The sequence below is a fragment of the Triturus cristatus genome, chromosome 7 (genome assembly GCF_964204655.1).
Source record: "Triturus cristatus chromosome 7, aTriCri1.1, whole genome shotgun sequence".
NCBI classification, from domain to species: Eukaryota; Metazoa; Chordata; class Amphibia; order Caudata; family Salamandridae; genus Triturus; species Triturus cristatus.
Genome location: NC_140590.1, coordinates 674,468,361 through 674,482,847, shown reverse-complemented (window position 1 = coordinate 674,482,847; position 14,487 = coordinate 674,468,361). Strand labels below are relative to the sequence as shown.

At 41.8% G+C, this 14,487-nt stretch overlaps 1 protein-coding gene across 5 annotated transcripts in view; it reads right to left on the bottom strand.

Annotated features, from left to right (window-relative positions):
* LOC146810326 (inward rectifier potassium channel 16-like) overlaps positions 1-14,487 on the bottom strand; it is a 415,418-nt gene that overhangs the window by 134,269 nt on the left and 266,662 nt on the right. For all 5 annotated transcript variants that reach the window (XM_085617321.1, XM_085617322.1, XM_085617320.1 and 2 more), the window contains exon 2: positions 1,846-2,004. The gene's annotated coding sequence lies outside the window, so the exon portion shown is untranslated. The remainder of the gene's footprint in view (positions 1-1,845; positions 2,005-14,487) is intronic.

The following is a 14,487-nucleotide window of genomic DNA, read 5'->3' as shown; positions in this document are numbered from 1 at the left end:
TTTACCTTTGTGAATCAGGCCCTGAGTGTGTGAGTATGCAGAATTTATCAATGAGTTGGAATTCAGACAGGGACGTAACACAGGCCCCCGCAGTGCCGGGGCCCCCTCAGCACAGCACTTCAGCTGGAGAGCTCCTGATAGAGTCTGGAGGGGACACCTCCACGTACCTTGCAGGGGGGCCCACTCAATTATCGTTACGCCTCTGACTTCAGAAATGGTCTCTTCAGAAAGAGAAGCAGTGCACATTTTGTGCCCACCAAATGTAAAATGGTGGGCAGGGACCCGAGATCACCACTTACAGGAGGAACGCTATTAGCCAGAGACCTTCCCTGAAATGAAAGGCTGGATGGCCAGGCTATAGGCTTACATGAGCCATTGATAGGCAGATTTTCAGAAGCTTTCACGTTTTTCAGGCCGCTTTTGCGAGGCACATGGAGATGATGGACACAGACATACCAAATTCCTTTGTAGACAGCAGGATGGAGGCGTATATTGTGTTATATATCAGGGTTACCAACACAGGAGTGTCTGACATTGGGTTAGATTGTAGTTCACCTCAAGGGAACACCACTGTAGTTTACACCTTGGATCACAGACATTACAATTCAGCAGGCCTTTCTCTGACAGGCCTTAGGCATAAGTCAACATAATGATCATCACAAAAGGCGCTTGTGGAGATTTGCCACCACAACTGCTCATATGACCCAGCTGTTAACTCGCCACTTATCGAACTATCTTCCTCATGTAATTCTAAGGCAATCCTGGGTAGTATATCATCAAGGAGGGATGAGGTGCCCGAGTCTTTGATGGAACCAGACAGAACGTTGTTACCTGTCTAGTGTGTGTGATACTCTATAGCCTAGAGAGTGAGGGGCAATAATGATTGTGAGAATCCCGCATCAATGGTTATACCCGGCTTTCAGTGTGGCCACGGCTGATCAATGTAAATTTTCCTTGCTGGTAGATAAAAATTCTATGTAAAGCATCCAGCCAGCTTTGTGTATTTCTGATTGAGAGGATAAATGGGGACTTAAATTCTGGGCCCATAAACAAGATGATAACTCTATCATTATTCACATTTGGATTAGTGTGTTCCTATGGTACACTTTTTACAGATGGACGAGTAAGTGTGCCCACTCCTGTGCAGATTAGTGTTGTACGCAGTATATCGGTGGAGAAACCAGTGCCTCAATAATTGGGAATTGAGGAAACACAAATGAAGCCTTAAGAACATTTTGCACAAAACATATCAGCTAGACCTTGAATAAACTAGGGCTCTAAAGAAAGGGTTAATTATTTTAAAAAATCGAAATCGTGAGCACTTGAAGTTGAGTGAATAAGTGAGAAAAACAGCCCTGCTCACACTACTGAAAAAAAGTCTCTTGGCGCTAGTGAGGTTAAGTTTCCATTAAATGTTTGCAGAGCCTTCAAGCAGCTCAAATGACTGCCATTGAGGTTCTCCTTTCACATGACCTGGCGCATAGAGAGAGTACTAGACCTCTGGGTGACTTTTCTCTATAACTTGTTTTCTTAAAGCCTAGCCTGATTCCACCATTCATCAATTTAATTGACCTTCTTTTCCATTCAGCTCTGGCACAGAAGCCCTGTCAATCTAAATCATTCGGTTCTACAATTAATTTCTTACTACTCAAAACTTTCCATGATGTCAAGTGAGTCCTGAGTAAAACATTAGAAATGCTAAGTTTGTCTGCAAGCCATCTAACAGATCAGGACACTTTTATCAACATTTTTCATAATTTTATTCATGCAGGCATGACCCACGAGAAATACCCCGCTGGTTCTGAGCTCTGGTTTGTGAGTTTTGAATTGCAATGTGTTTCTTACCACTTTTCAAGGTGTTCTTCTTCAATATCCTTTCATAGTTCAAAGCGCTTTGATCTTTCCTTATATTTTTATATGTTCTGCTTTTCCATGTGAAAAGAGAATTTTCTGCTCTACAATAGGCTCCTGAAGTAGCACAAGCGATCCACGAAGAAGGAGAACCTGTGGACAAACACAGATCATTTTAAACGTGTTTATAGTTACTTTGAGTGTTAGAAAGGCACTATGCGTGGTCAGTAACTATACGTCTGTCAATACTGATGACTTTTCAGGGATCCGCATTTTAGGAACTTTTTTTTAATGGTGCACGATAAAAAGTGTTGGTACACACAATGAAACTTTTCTGCTTGAGTTCTAAAATCATCACAGTGTACTGCCAAGATCTGTTACAGGATTCCACCTAGACAAATACAGGCCGTTTCAGCATAGATGCAGTAGGCAGTGATACATGTTATGTGTTCACGGAGAGGAATTAACATGGGGAATATTATCCTTAGTGTTACAATTCTTTGGCCTTCCTCAAAGGATTAGAAAGCCTTCAAATCTGTCTCATATACTTTAGTCTGTGAAAAACATTACACTACAAAAGGAATTAGCACTACAATAGCGATTGCTGCCCTCTCAGCTCACCGACCTGCAAGCAAGTAGCAAAAACATGTGTAATTAGAGGATTCAAAGCATTGAAAAGTAAGATCAAATCCAGACACATTGACTAAACGCAATGGAGAGAGGCCCTTCCTAGTCAAAATGTTACCCCTTTGATGAAACCAAACAAAAAAATGTGCTTAGAGTAGCTATTACTGTGTGCTGCCCTACTTCGAACTCTATACGGTTAGTACTCTCAGCAATAATTCGTAATCACATGCCTAATGGTAAGAAAATGGACTAAAACATAATAGGAGGACTATGGACTGAGACACGCCAAGTGCAATGTCTGGATTTTTCTGGCTTTGTGATTGGTAGAGAAAGAGAGGCATGCTAGTATCATGCTTCAGTTATGGATTTTAATCTCTGCACCATGTACTTCTTATGGCACCTGCACTGTTCACTGCTGTGTCAATGGCAGGAACCAAATCCTCCATTAATCCATATAATTGGATTTGAAAGACCACAGTAACTAGATATTCATATCCCATTACAAAGGTGTATTGCATGGTGCTAATTCTCGGAGCATGCAAAATGTAAATTAAGCTTAATTAAAGTTGGATTGTCTGACATAGTAAGCAAATTAATTCCTTTTTAATCATCTATGTTGTAAAATCTCCACACCACGTTATACATTTGGAAGAAAATTGCAAATGCATACATTTAATGCGCACTTTTCTTTCTTTAGAAACTGTCAGATCCGTCCTGCCATCACACAGCAACGAAATAAAAGTTTACAATTGATAAATTCGGAAGTAAAGTATGCAAGAGTATTTTCTAATAAGATACTTTTTAATTATCTGCAAAAAACAAAGAATGTGACAGCAAATAAAGACTCCTAGCCCCATCTAGTCTGCCAGCTTCCTGCTTGTTTTGACACTTGGGCTAATCATTGTCCCAGGGTTTACTCTTGCTTCTTCTAGGTGCTGTTCAAGTTTTACTTTTGCTTTTCAAAAGTACTAATATTCTCATATGATTGTATACAGGTACATTTTAAAATAATTGCAAACGTTGATATTCTGGTCAGGCGTGGCCCATGCAAGTAAGAGCGGTGGGGCAGGGTGGGGGTGATTCGACAGACGATGATGAGGGGAACTTAAATAAAACGAGCGCAAGGTAAGTGCTTTTCTTTTTTAAATTTAAGTTTTCCTTGTCGTCGTCTGTCGACATGCCCCCACCCCGCCCACCGCTCTCACCTGCACTGGCCGCGCCAGATTCTGGGCTGGCCATTTCCCGCCTACTCAGGAAACACAGATCCAGTATCTTTTCAAGCTTTATCCCTCATTTTCATTGACTATAGTTCAAGTGTTTCATTATAAATTAAAATGTTGAACTATTTTTACTCTACCACACCTGCAGAAAGGCTGCACTATACAACCACCTGCCTCTCCGTTAAGACTTGGAGCCATTGTAAGTCTCATTGACTCTCCAGGTAGGCATAGGTGAAGAGTAAAGGCCTAGCTCATTTGAGGACTACCAAGCAGCCCTTTACAGGATTTGAACATTGCCCCTCCTTTTCATACCACATCACTCAGAGAGTCTGAAGCTGTGCACTGCCCTAGAGCACACAGCTGCAGACACTCGGAGAGATAGCAGAAGTAAAAGCAAAGTGGACTTACTAGGTTGATCAGCATGGCACATTCACCCAGGCTGACGTTCACAGTCTGTCTATTTAGGGTACTGACAGTAAGTGTTCTATTTGAGAGGAAATGGGCCTTCACATGGGTCTCACCTCCCTCTAATGTAGGGCTGCCTAGCAACGCTTTTCATCAATTTTAAATCCCAGTGTCACTCTTACAATCTGATTGACAGTGCAGGATCCACCGAGGACCCACAATGATGATCACACTATACTTGTGATCACCAGGCAGTCAAACTGCATGGAAATATATCTGGGAGCTAACGACCACATGAAATTGCATTTTAGAACTGCCTGTATCACTTGTAGCTTTTAAAGTACTTAGTAAGGGAACTGTGCATAGAAAATCTACAATTTCCCCACCATTTTCTCAAAATCATCTCACTGCACTTAAACCTGCAGCACTCCTTAGTGGACACAGCATCAAAGTTTTGGAATATTTATTGAGTGGAATTTCAAAATATATATAGAGTTGTCCCACAGTGACTGATAAAAGTCCAGCCTGATGAGGGCTCACACTAGATCATGCACGCCAACTTGGTGCTGAACCACTATCAAAAAATAGGATTTGTGAAGAACAAAAACATAATATTTGGTGTAGGAAAAGAGTGTCACGACCAGGAGTTAGAACTCGTTTCACGTGCACCTAAATATGTTATTTGTTGGGGGTGTTGGGGAAGTCCTTCTCTTCTGGTGAGCACAGAGAGGGCTTGGAGGCACTGTGTCTGCTTCTCTCTTTGGGCTGTATGTGTGGTCGTTTTCGCAGGCAAGGTAGGCGAAAGGGCAGGCCTTAGAACTGTAGGCTTATGTGAAGCCAAGAGAGAATGCCCAGCAACAGGGTCCACACAGGTGTGGCTCCAAAGAGATATTTGATATCTTGGAAGGAAGGTCCTGCTTATATTTCTAATTTCTAGTACTAGGATTGTAGCAGAGTGTTTGCAACCTTCAAAGTTTCAAATTACAACCTGTCAGGTTTGAACACAGGTTTGAACACATATTTCTTTCGTTTAGGTGTTTCTTGGAAAGGCACTACCTGCCTTTTCTGGAATGCCGGGAAAGCAATGTGCTGGTCACCACCTCCATGAAGTTGGCAGTTTACAGCACCATAGTGGGTTTCTCCAGTGAGAAACCACGTGTATTCCCAGGAGGAGACGAAGAGTACGGAGGTTGGGACTGTCCTTGTTGTTTTCTTTGGGAAGGATCCATCATCCATCTCGCAAGCGCCATGCATACAAACAGAGGATTGTAATTAGTGATTGCAAAGCATTCACCATGAGCACATAGTACAAAGATCAAAATCAAACTTGCAAAGAGTATGAATTAAATGTTAACAAACATTTCATAGCCGTACAAAACCTCAAAAACACCCATGTTTGCCTCATGCCACTGTATAATTCACACAGGTAGGCCAGAATGCCTGAGTACTGCTACTGCAACACAAAAATCAATATAGGGCTACTAGACATAGATTGTGCATAGGGAGTTGAGGGAATACAGGGGACTACAGAGAAGGCTAATGGAGGGTCTCCCTTTATCAGGACATACCAATGGGAGCCCGTGTGAAGCCTTACATGTACAGTTTGAGGGATTACTGGGGGTCTGCAACACATAAACTGTTGGTGAAAAGAAAAACACCAGGAGTGCTTGAAGGGGCAAAATTTGAAAATGGAGGAGGTGGCAGAGCTGTTTGGTTGGTGTAGCATTTTGGGCCTTAAATCCCTCCTCTGGGATGTCCTATTTACAGATGACGATGATGATTCCAGCAGTTTCATGTCAGTTTTCCTGTTGTACCGCTACCAGCAACTGGTCATGCTCCCTGGTTTACAGCATGGCTGTGATGGTAGTGAAAGTGGCTGGAGAGCAGACATGTGACTTTGGGCACTACTAGTTCAGTTGAGGTGAAACCCCATTCTAACCTCCTAAGGCATCATGGCATCTAGAGTGTAGCGATGCACAGCGGGCAGCCTGATGTCTTGTGGCATTTCTTAGGCCAAGATAGAGAGGTCAAGGATAAACATAATTCCTGAGAACATGATTATTTCTAGTGATTATCTTGCAAACGTTGTGGCTCTACCTCAAATACACGAGGATAGAGCGACCAGAATTCCTCCATGGCCTTGTTGGACATCCACATGGGAACATCAATACTTTTATGCTCATGTTCACTACCAGCTGACATCAGGAGGAGAACTCGTCATGTTCCAAGGTGGCACAACGCCAGGGCTAAGCCTGAGGAAATTTCCTTCGTTCCGGTCTGAAGTTGGCTTGAGAGAGGAAAGAAACACTAAAACCTTTGCTTTAAGGATAAATGCACAACCTCACAAGAAAAACAATGAGTGTCTTTTGAAGTTTCTTCCCTGATGGACAAAAAGAATGCTGTGTTTTTTCATGATAGGCACAGACCCATCGAGTTGCCTGCTGACTGTAAAGAAGGGCGTGTGCTCGATATTTCTTTGGATGGTGTTAAACAAATGTTTAGCAGATGGGTTACAATAGATCCGTTGAAAGCATCATATCGAATATCGGCCATTTTACTGACTGGTTGGCTCACAAATGCATAATGTTAAGATCTGTAGCATAATTCCTGCTTTTAGGAATCCTTAACAGTCTGGTGCAAATGTCCTGTTTGTACAGGATTTTATAAGAAGTGTATTATATTGTTTTTTCCTTTGTACAAATTATATATACATATAAACATATTTATTGCTGGATCTTAAGTTCATATTCAAAAGGTACAGGGTAAGTCTGTCCTGAAGGTATTTTGGTCCAGAGCATGCCAGAGTTTTGTAGGTCAGGCAGAGCAGTTTAACTGTCACTTGTAAATAGGGAGCCAGTGTAGAGCTCTACGTGTAGAGACTGACGGTGCCCTTGGATGCCAGTTGTTTACCATTAGGACGGTGGTGTTTTGGACAACCTGCAATTTGTATAGCGGGGATTTGGTAACAGTGAGGATTAGGGCATTGCCATAATCCAGATGACTCATTATTAATGCCTGGGTTAGTGTCTTCCGGGAGCTCAAAGGAAGCCACTGAAAGATTTGCTTAAGTAGGTGCATAGTGCCAAAGCAAGTACCACAAACATAGGTAATTTGGTCTCTCATGGACATTTTATCATCTAAGAGTATGCCCAAGTTTCTGGCCATACTACTGGGCCACTAATCTTCCGCCCAATAGAGCTGGGCTTTTCCGAACAGTAGAATCTCTGTTTTTACATCATTTAGTTGGAGACAATTGAGGGACATTCAAATAGCATTATTTTGCATGCAGAAGACAAATCGCTGTTTAACATTCTTAGTGTTGTGCCTAAAGGAGATGACCAACTGAGTTAGTCTTAAGCATTAAATGAGCCATCTGCAAAGAAGCAGCTTCTGGAGCCCATGGATGATGAGCAGGAGAATGGTTCAAAGGGCAAGTATGTTTAAGGGTGCACTTTCAACAAATGCTGGTTCACATAAGAGAACCTCTTTTTTCTACTAGGTTTTGAACCATCAGTACAGGTGGAGGAAGGTTTCTTCGCTCAGTATGAAGAGCAAAATAATTAGAAAATGCCATTCCATGATATTCTAGAGAACATGGTTCTTAAAGAATGGAAGGACGTGGATAAAGAAGCTAAGCGTGTCCACCTTTTCTGAACAAAAGATACTAATTGCCAAAGTTTGATGTGGATTTTCCACAGATTCCTGAACTAAATTCCATTCTTTCGAGTATGGCTTTATCTTCATTGCTGGTGTTGGAGGAAGCATTGAGTGTGGACCTGGCAGTTAAAAAGGAAGAAAGACCCTTTAATCAAGTGTATGCATCTGCAACTTTTCCAATTAAGACCAATGTATATGCGGTTTAAGCAACACAAACAAAGTTGAAGAATTTTCAGTCACCGTTTAATTGTCTAGAAGGTGAATCAAGGAAATATGGATTACTGGCAAATTACTGAGACTGGTTTCGACTTCCTATGGTCAGCATGAACAATAGTCGAAGCTTCAATAGCAGCGAGGAGGTCACTTGGGTCGAAGTTATGAAAGTATCCAATCAGAGAACCTTAATCCAGAAGCTTTCCCTTTCTGGCCAAAAACTGTTTAGAGAAGAGCTCAATGACATAGTAAAAAAGACAGCAGAAGATTGGAAAATTCTACAACATTCAGACATCTTTTTCTGTAAGGAAATATTTTTTCAAGGGAAAATGGGTGCAATTAGCACAAAAATCATGTCCCTTTAGGGGCCGAGCCTGAGGTCGGGAGTGCTGTGTGGGGCAAGTTAACCTGAACACAAGCATCCCAGCATCGGGTCAAAAGTCATGATTTTAAACAACAGATGAAGGGGCAAGAGTTCTTGCTTTATTCAATGAATGGAAGTCCCAGGTGAATGACAAATGGGTTCTGTCAGTCATAAGAAATAGCTATTTTATAGAACTCGAAGAACAACCACAGCATTTGTTCAGGGGAACCCCCATACCAAAGGAGTAGATGCTCTTTTCACAAAAGGGGATCTATCATAGGTACCCTTCATGGAAAAAATTCAAACTTCATATTCCTGGTTCCAAAACAAAATAGGTGTTTCAGGCTGCTAATGAGTCTAAAAAGACCAGGGGGCAGATTTACAAGCCCTTTGCGTCACTTTTGCGCCGTTGTTGCGTAACTTTTGTGATGCAGCGGCGGTGTAAAAGTTGCGGCCCATTTACAACGTGACACATCTAGGGAGATGTGTCACGTTGTAAAGCCCTGCGTGATATTATACCTGCGTCAGGTATAATGTATGCAGGGTAGGCGTTGCCAGGCAGCAAAGCCTCGTAAAAGTGACGCAGTGAAATCTACAAGAATTCACTGCGTGACTTTTAGGACGCCACTGCGTCAAAACCTTTCGGCTGCTTGAAGCAGGCGTAAGGAGTGACGCAGTGTATTGGGAATAGGCCACAACAATAATTGCTGGAGTTGCATCATGCTTGCAACACGACTCCTACAATGCATGACTTTTCCGCCAACAGATGCGCCAGAATTTCTGACGCATCTGTCAATCCTTGCGCCATGGTGCGCTGTATTGTAAATACGGAGCATCCATGGTGACGCAAGGGTCTTGCATGGTAGCGCAGGGAAAGTGACGCATTTGTACAGATGCATCACTTTCTTGTAAATATGCCCCCAGATCTTTTCATGCAGAAGGTTCCATTCAGAATATTGACTCTTTGAGAAGTAATCACAGTAGTGCTTGAAGAAGATCTGTTCATGGCCATGGATCCTCCGAACATGCAAATACACTCTACAAGTCAACTTTTGTACGTTTTGCCGTGGAATTACTAGTTGACAGCCCTGCCATTTGGTTTGACATCTTCACCAAGAGTGTTGACAAAGGTATTGGCACCAGTGGCTCTTCTACATTTAAAAGGTATTCACTTCCTACATTACTTAAATGTTTGGCAATTGTTTCCTCTTTTCTTTCTAAGGTGATACTCGGTATCAAACAGATTGTCGATTGCCTCAACAGCAGGGGTTTCCTCCTCAACCTAAAAAAACGTCAGTTGGTGCCAGCACAAGAGAGACTGTTGACTAGAGCCCTTTTCAACACAGGTAGTTCAAGAGTTTTCCCCCCAGAATTAAGGATCCAAGCTTTACAAGATGATGTGATACATCTCTGTTCCTGTCAAGAAGCATCTGCAAGGACTTTCCTGAAAGTCCAGTGGCTTATGTCAGCCACAACAGCAGTAGTGCCTAGGTAACGCCTCAATTTGAAGTCCTTGGTCAATCACATTCTAGCTCACTGATCTCCAGTGACCCAGATGTATGAATCAAGCATTTCAGTATCTCAGTTTCTAGTACAGGATGAAGCTTGGTGGTTACGTCCATGGAATTTGCGAAAAGCAATTCCCCTTCTTCCTCCAAGGCCACACGTGATTACCACTGATGCACATTCCAGGCAGGGACAATTTTCAGGCAGATTCTGGTAGAAACATGCCTTTATCAGTGAATTTCAGACTAAGTCAGAAAGCGTTCAACCAGATTCTAAAGATATTTGGTCAAGCCTGGCTAATCCTGTTTGCCTCACTGAACAGTGCTCTGCTGTCAGGTTACTGCACTTAAAGCCAGGATCCTCATGCTTGGAAAGTGGATGCTCTGTCATCTCCTTGACCAGAGGGAATCCTATATGCTTTTCCCCATTAACCTTCTCCAGAGGGTGCTGAATAAAGTTTGTGTGGAGGGTATGACAGTGATTCTGGCAGATCCTTTTTGGCCAAGGAGGACATGGTTTCTACTGCTGATAAAAATGTCTATTCAGAAAGAAATAGTGTTTCCATTTCACCCATCGCCAATCAATTACCCACAGATGTCTCTAGAGACCCTCAAAGTCCTGAATCGTTCAGCTTGGAACTTGAGAGGAAGGGGTTACAGGCATTAGATTTCTCTAAAGAGGTGGCAATAGCAATACAACAGTCAAGGAAACCATCTACCTTATTAGCAGCTACAGACAATTGATATATTTTGAGAACTGGTGTAAGGTAAAGGGTTGCTTGGCAGCAACAACTGATCCCATTAAGGTGGTACAGTTCCTTTAACAAGGTTTTGAGGAGGGCTTATCCACGGCAACATTATTTTCCAAATGGGGCCATTCAAAGGGGTTAGTGAGTTGTTTCTGGAATTATAGAAAATAGTGCCTTTGGCAAGAAATTACTTAGAGGTTTTAAGTTAAAGAAACCTGTTAGGGCCTCTTATGTTCCTCCTTGAGATTTGCCTACAGTGTTGTGCGGTTTTCAAAACGCCACTTTTGAACCATTGGAGGCCGCTTCATTTTAGTGGCTTACAATTAAAGTAAGTTTTCTGGTGGCAACTTTGTTGGCAAGACACTTAGGGTATTTGGAGCCACTCTTGGCTTCCAATCCTTGTATAAATTTTATACAGACAGGTTTGTTCTTAAACTAGATCCAAAGTGTTGGCCCAAAGAACAATCACAGTACCACAGACATCAGGAAATAATGTTTCCAGTTTTACAGGTTCAAGATAAACCTTTGTATCCCTGTTGTTTGGATGTTAAAAGGGCATTAGTGCTGTACTCACAGAAATCTCAAAGTGTCATATTTTGTTTGCTGCTTTAAGGCCTGCTAATAAGGGTAAGAAAACTTCTACTCTGACCCTTAGTAGATGGGCACAATGGGCTGTACCCAAAGCGTATGCTAAAATGGGCCTCCAGTTTGCCTGATTGTGTTCAAGAAAAGTCTATGAGAGGTATAGCAGCCTTGTGGGCGCAGTTGACTGGTGTGAAGTTAATGGAAACTGTAGGGCTGCCATCTGGTCATCAGAAGATTCGTCTGTAAAACATTATAGGTTAGAATTAAATGATTCTCCTAATTTTAGTTTGTCAGTACTTAAATTGGTGCTCGGGTAATAGAAAATGGATATTATCTCTATGTATACAATAAACAGATGAGGATTATATTTTTGTGTCACATTGTTGTTAACATTGAGGTATTAGATTTCTGCTTGTGTGTTTCCTCATACAGTGTAAACAGGGACAGCAAACAGGTTTTGGTGTGATGAAAATATGACTAACCGGCAATCTTCATTACCCAAAACGTAACTCCTCGCCACCCAGAATCCTATCCTCCCTCTTGAAAGAACTGATGCAGCTTGATTTTAAAAATCACTTTACATGACATGTTTTTTACAGAAGACACGAACGTTGAAAGTACACATTGCACACATTAAGACACGGTGATACATGAAACAGGGACAAGTATAGCAGAAGCATCGTAAAAGCATGCTTTAAAATGTGAGATGAAGAAAACACAACAGTACGAAATATAAATGAGTTGAGGTAATGAGTTTTAATGCATATGTTGCTGACAAACCTATATTAATGAAAATTGTGATGCTACGTGTAGGGGCCTAGGGCCATATGTAGGTGGGCTAATACCGGTCGGTAACGGCCGAAAATCGGTAAATTTTCCGTTACCGACCGGTATTTAGCCCTTTGAGATGTAGGAGGCTGGATTGAAGGATTCGGTAATCTACCGATTCAGTATTTTAAGAAATCGGTAAAATACCGAATCGGTAAATTACCGAATCCTTAACTCCTATGTAGGGAGCACTCAAGTGAGTGCATTTTTGGTTTAAGGATTCGTTATTTACCACCAAATACAAGTTGATGGTAAATACCGAATACCTTTTCAAAAGCAATTTTGTGCTTTTTAGGTCTCGCCTGACCCAGCGCATGCGCTGGTCTGGCGAGACTTATTGAGAGGGCTCCAAAAAGTGCTACCAGGCCAGCCTAGAGCCACAGTGCATGTGCGCGGGTGCGCGCGCCGCTTTTACCCCGATTACTTTCACTTTCGCGGCCGCACGGGCGCTTTGATGTTTGATGTTTGATCGCGATCGCTTTCACTTTCGCGGCCGCACGGCCACTTGGCATAGCCAATAGGTCTGGCTTTTGGGACCTTATAAGTGTTTAGTTATGCAACTGTTGCATGGCTAAACACTTATAAGGTCCCAAAGGCGAGACCTATTGGCTATGCCAGTGCTTGTTTAAAAGTGCCATGTGGCAGACATACATGCCCTTAGGGCATGTATGTGCGTCACATGTGCACACATGCACGATTCAGGGGTGCAACAGGGTGTCAATGTGACACCCTGCCACCCTTGAATATGCTCCCCCTATTACCGATTCTGTATTTACCGAATCGGTAATAGTGAATGGCTTCCCATTCATTCCTATGGGCCTCCAGGCCCATAGGAATGAATGGGAAGGTATGCCTTATTACCGATTCGGTAAATACCGAATCGGTAATAACGAATATTAGCGAATCGGTAAAATTTACCAATTATTTACCTACATTCTATTTACCGATTCTTAAATACCGAATCGGTAAAATTCGGTATTTAGGAATCGGCAAATAGAAATTACCTACATATGGCCTCTAGTGTTTTTCATGCTCTTTGCTGAGAATGCAGAACTGAGAAATGTCAGAGAAAATATGTGTAGCATTAAAGTACAAGCTTGATATTTTGCAATATGACACTAGAGACTTTATAGTTTATGAAATATTAAGAACACATTTTGTAGAAATGAATTAGAAAAACTTGCATTTATATGAATATCATAAAAATGTATTGTAGTAGGGTATTTCCATTGTTAACCATTTTCATGTTATAATATTTTGTGAGGGTTTGTCAATTTTGTACATTCGTCAATTTCATGCATTTAATGTCATTATATTTAACATTGGTTTAGAGATCATTTCATTTAAACATGTGATGCTAATTTAAAGGTCTTCTTGAAACTACTTTTTACTAATGTTGACCTTTACCCTGATCTAAAACAATGGGTCGTACTTAGCAAGTGAAATGTTGCATATTTGTCCTGTACATGACCACACCCTGACATTCTTGAATGTTTCTTCTACGTTCACAGTGAAATATTCTTGTGGGGAAAGAATTTCAGCTATGGGTATAAGTTGCAACTTTGTATTTCTTATCTACCAATGTTAGGCCTGTCTGGACTAACAAATGTTCATTTTTCAAGACTAGAATGGGAAACCATCTCTATATTACAAATACTTTAGGTGGCACATTTGTGAACATGGACATGTGGTAGTCTTTCGATAGTGGTTTGATGCCACGCCACTGGACATTGCTGAAAATGTTATAAAAGAAGAAACTGCAAAGGAGGGGCGCGGATCGCTATTGATTTTTGCTTCTTGACAACCACCATTTTGATTTTTCCTACTTGAGACCCGGATGCTATGCGGATCAATCTTTTACTTGGACTGCTTGTTGATTTTACCATCAGTAGCTGATGGACTGAGACCTTCTTTGCCGAACCATTTATTTTTTTCAATTTCTTCTTATTTCTTTAGCTCTAAGCTAATGAACTTGCCCCTAATGAACCTTAAGTCTGAACCTCACCCCTTTTTCATAGGACTGAGCTGTTAAGAATGTGAACCATCTTTCTGCCTTAAAGGTTTGTGGGACTCTGTAACTCTACAAACGGATCTTTATAACCACTCAACACACGTTTGCCTAAATATTTGGTATTTTATAGGGGTAGGCGGAATTTGCGAAATCCATTTTCGCAAATTATCGCGAAAATGTTAAAAATTATCGCAAACACGCGGAAATATCGTGAAGATGCAGAAGTTTTTTTCCCGCATGTTCGCAAGATTTTCTGCATGGTTGCGGCTCGCCAACTTACCCATGTGGTTGCTCGCGGTGCATGATCGCGAGAAGAAAGACGTGATCGCGCGACGCATGACGTCACTGCGGGCGCGAACTGTCGCGAGACAACGCAAATGGCTAAAAACAATACAACATCTCATGGAGAACGCGACCGGATCAAGAAAACTTGTCGGCGAACGCAGGGATTCAGGTAAGGCGATCGCGCGCG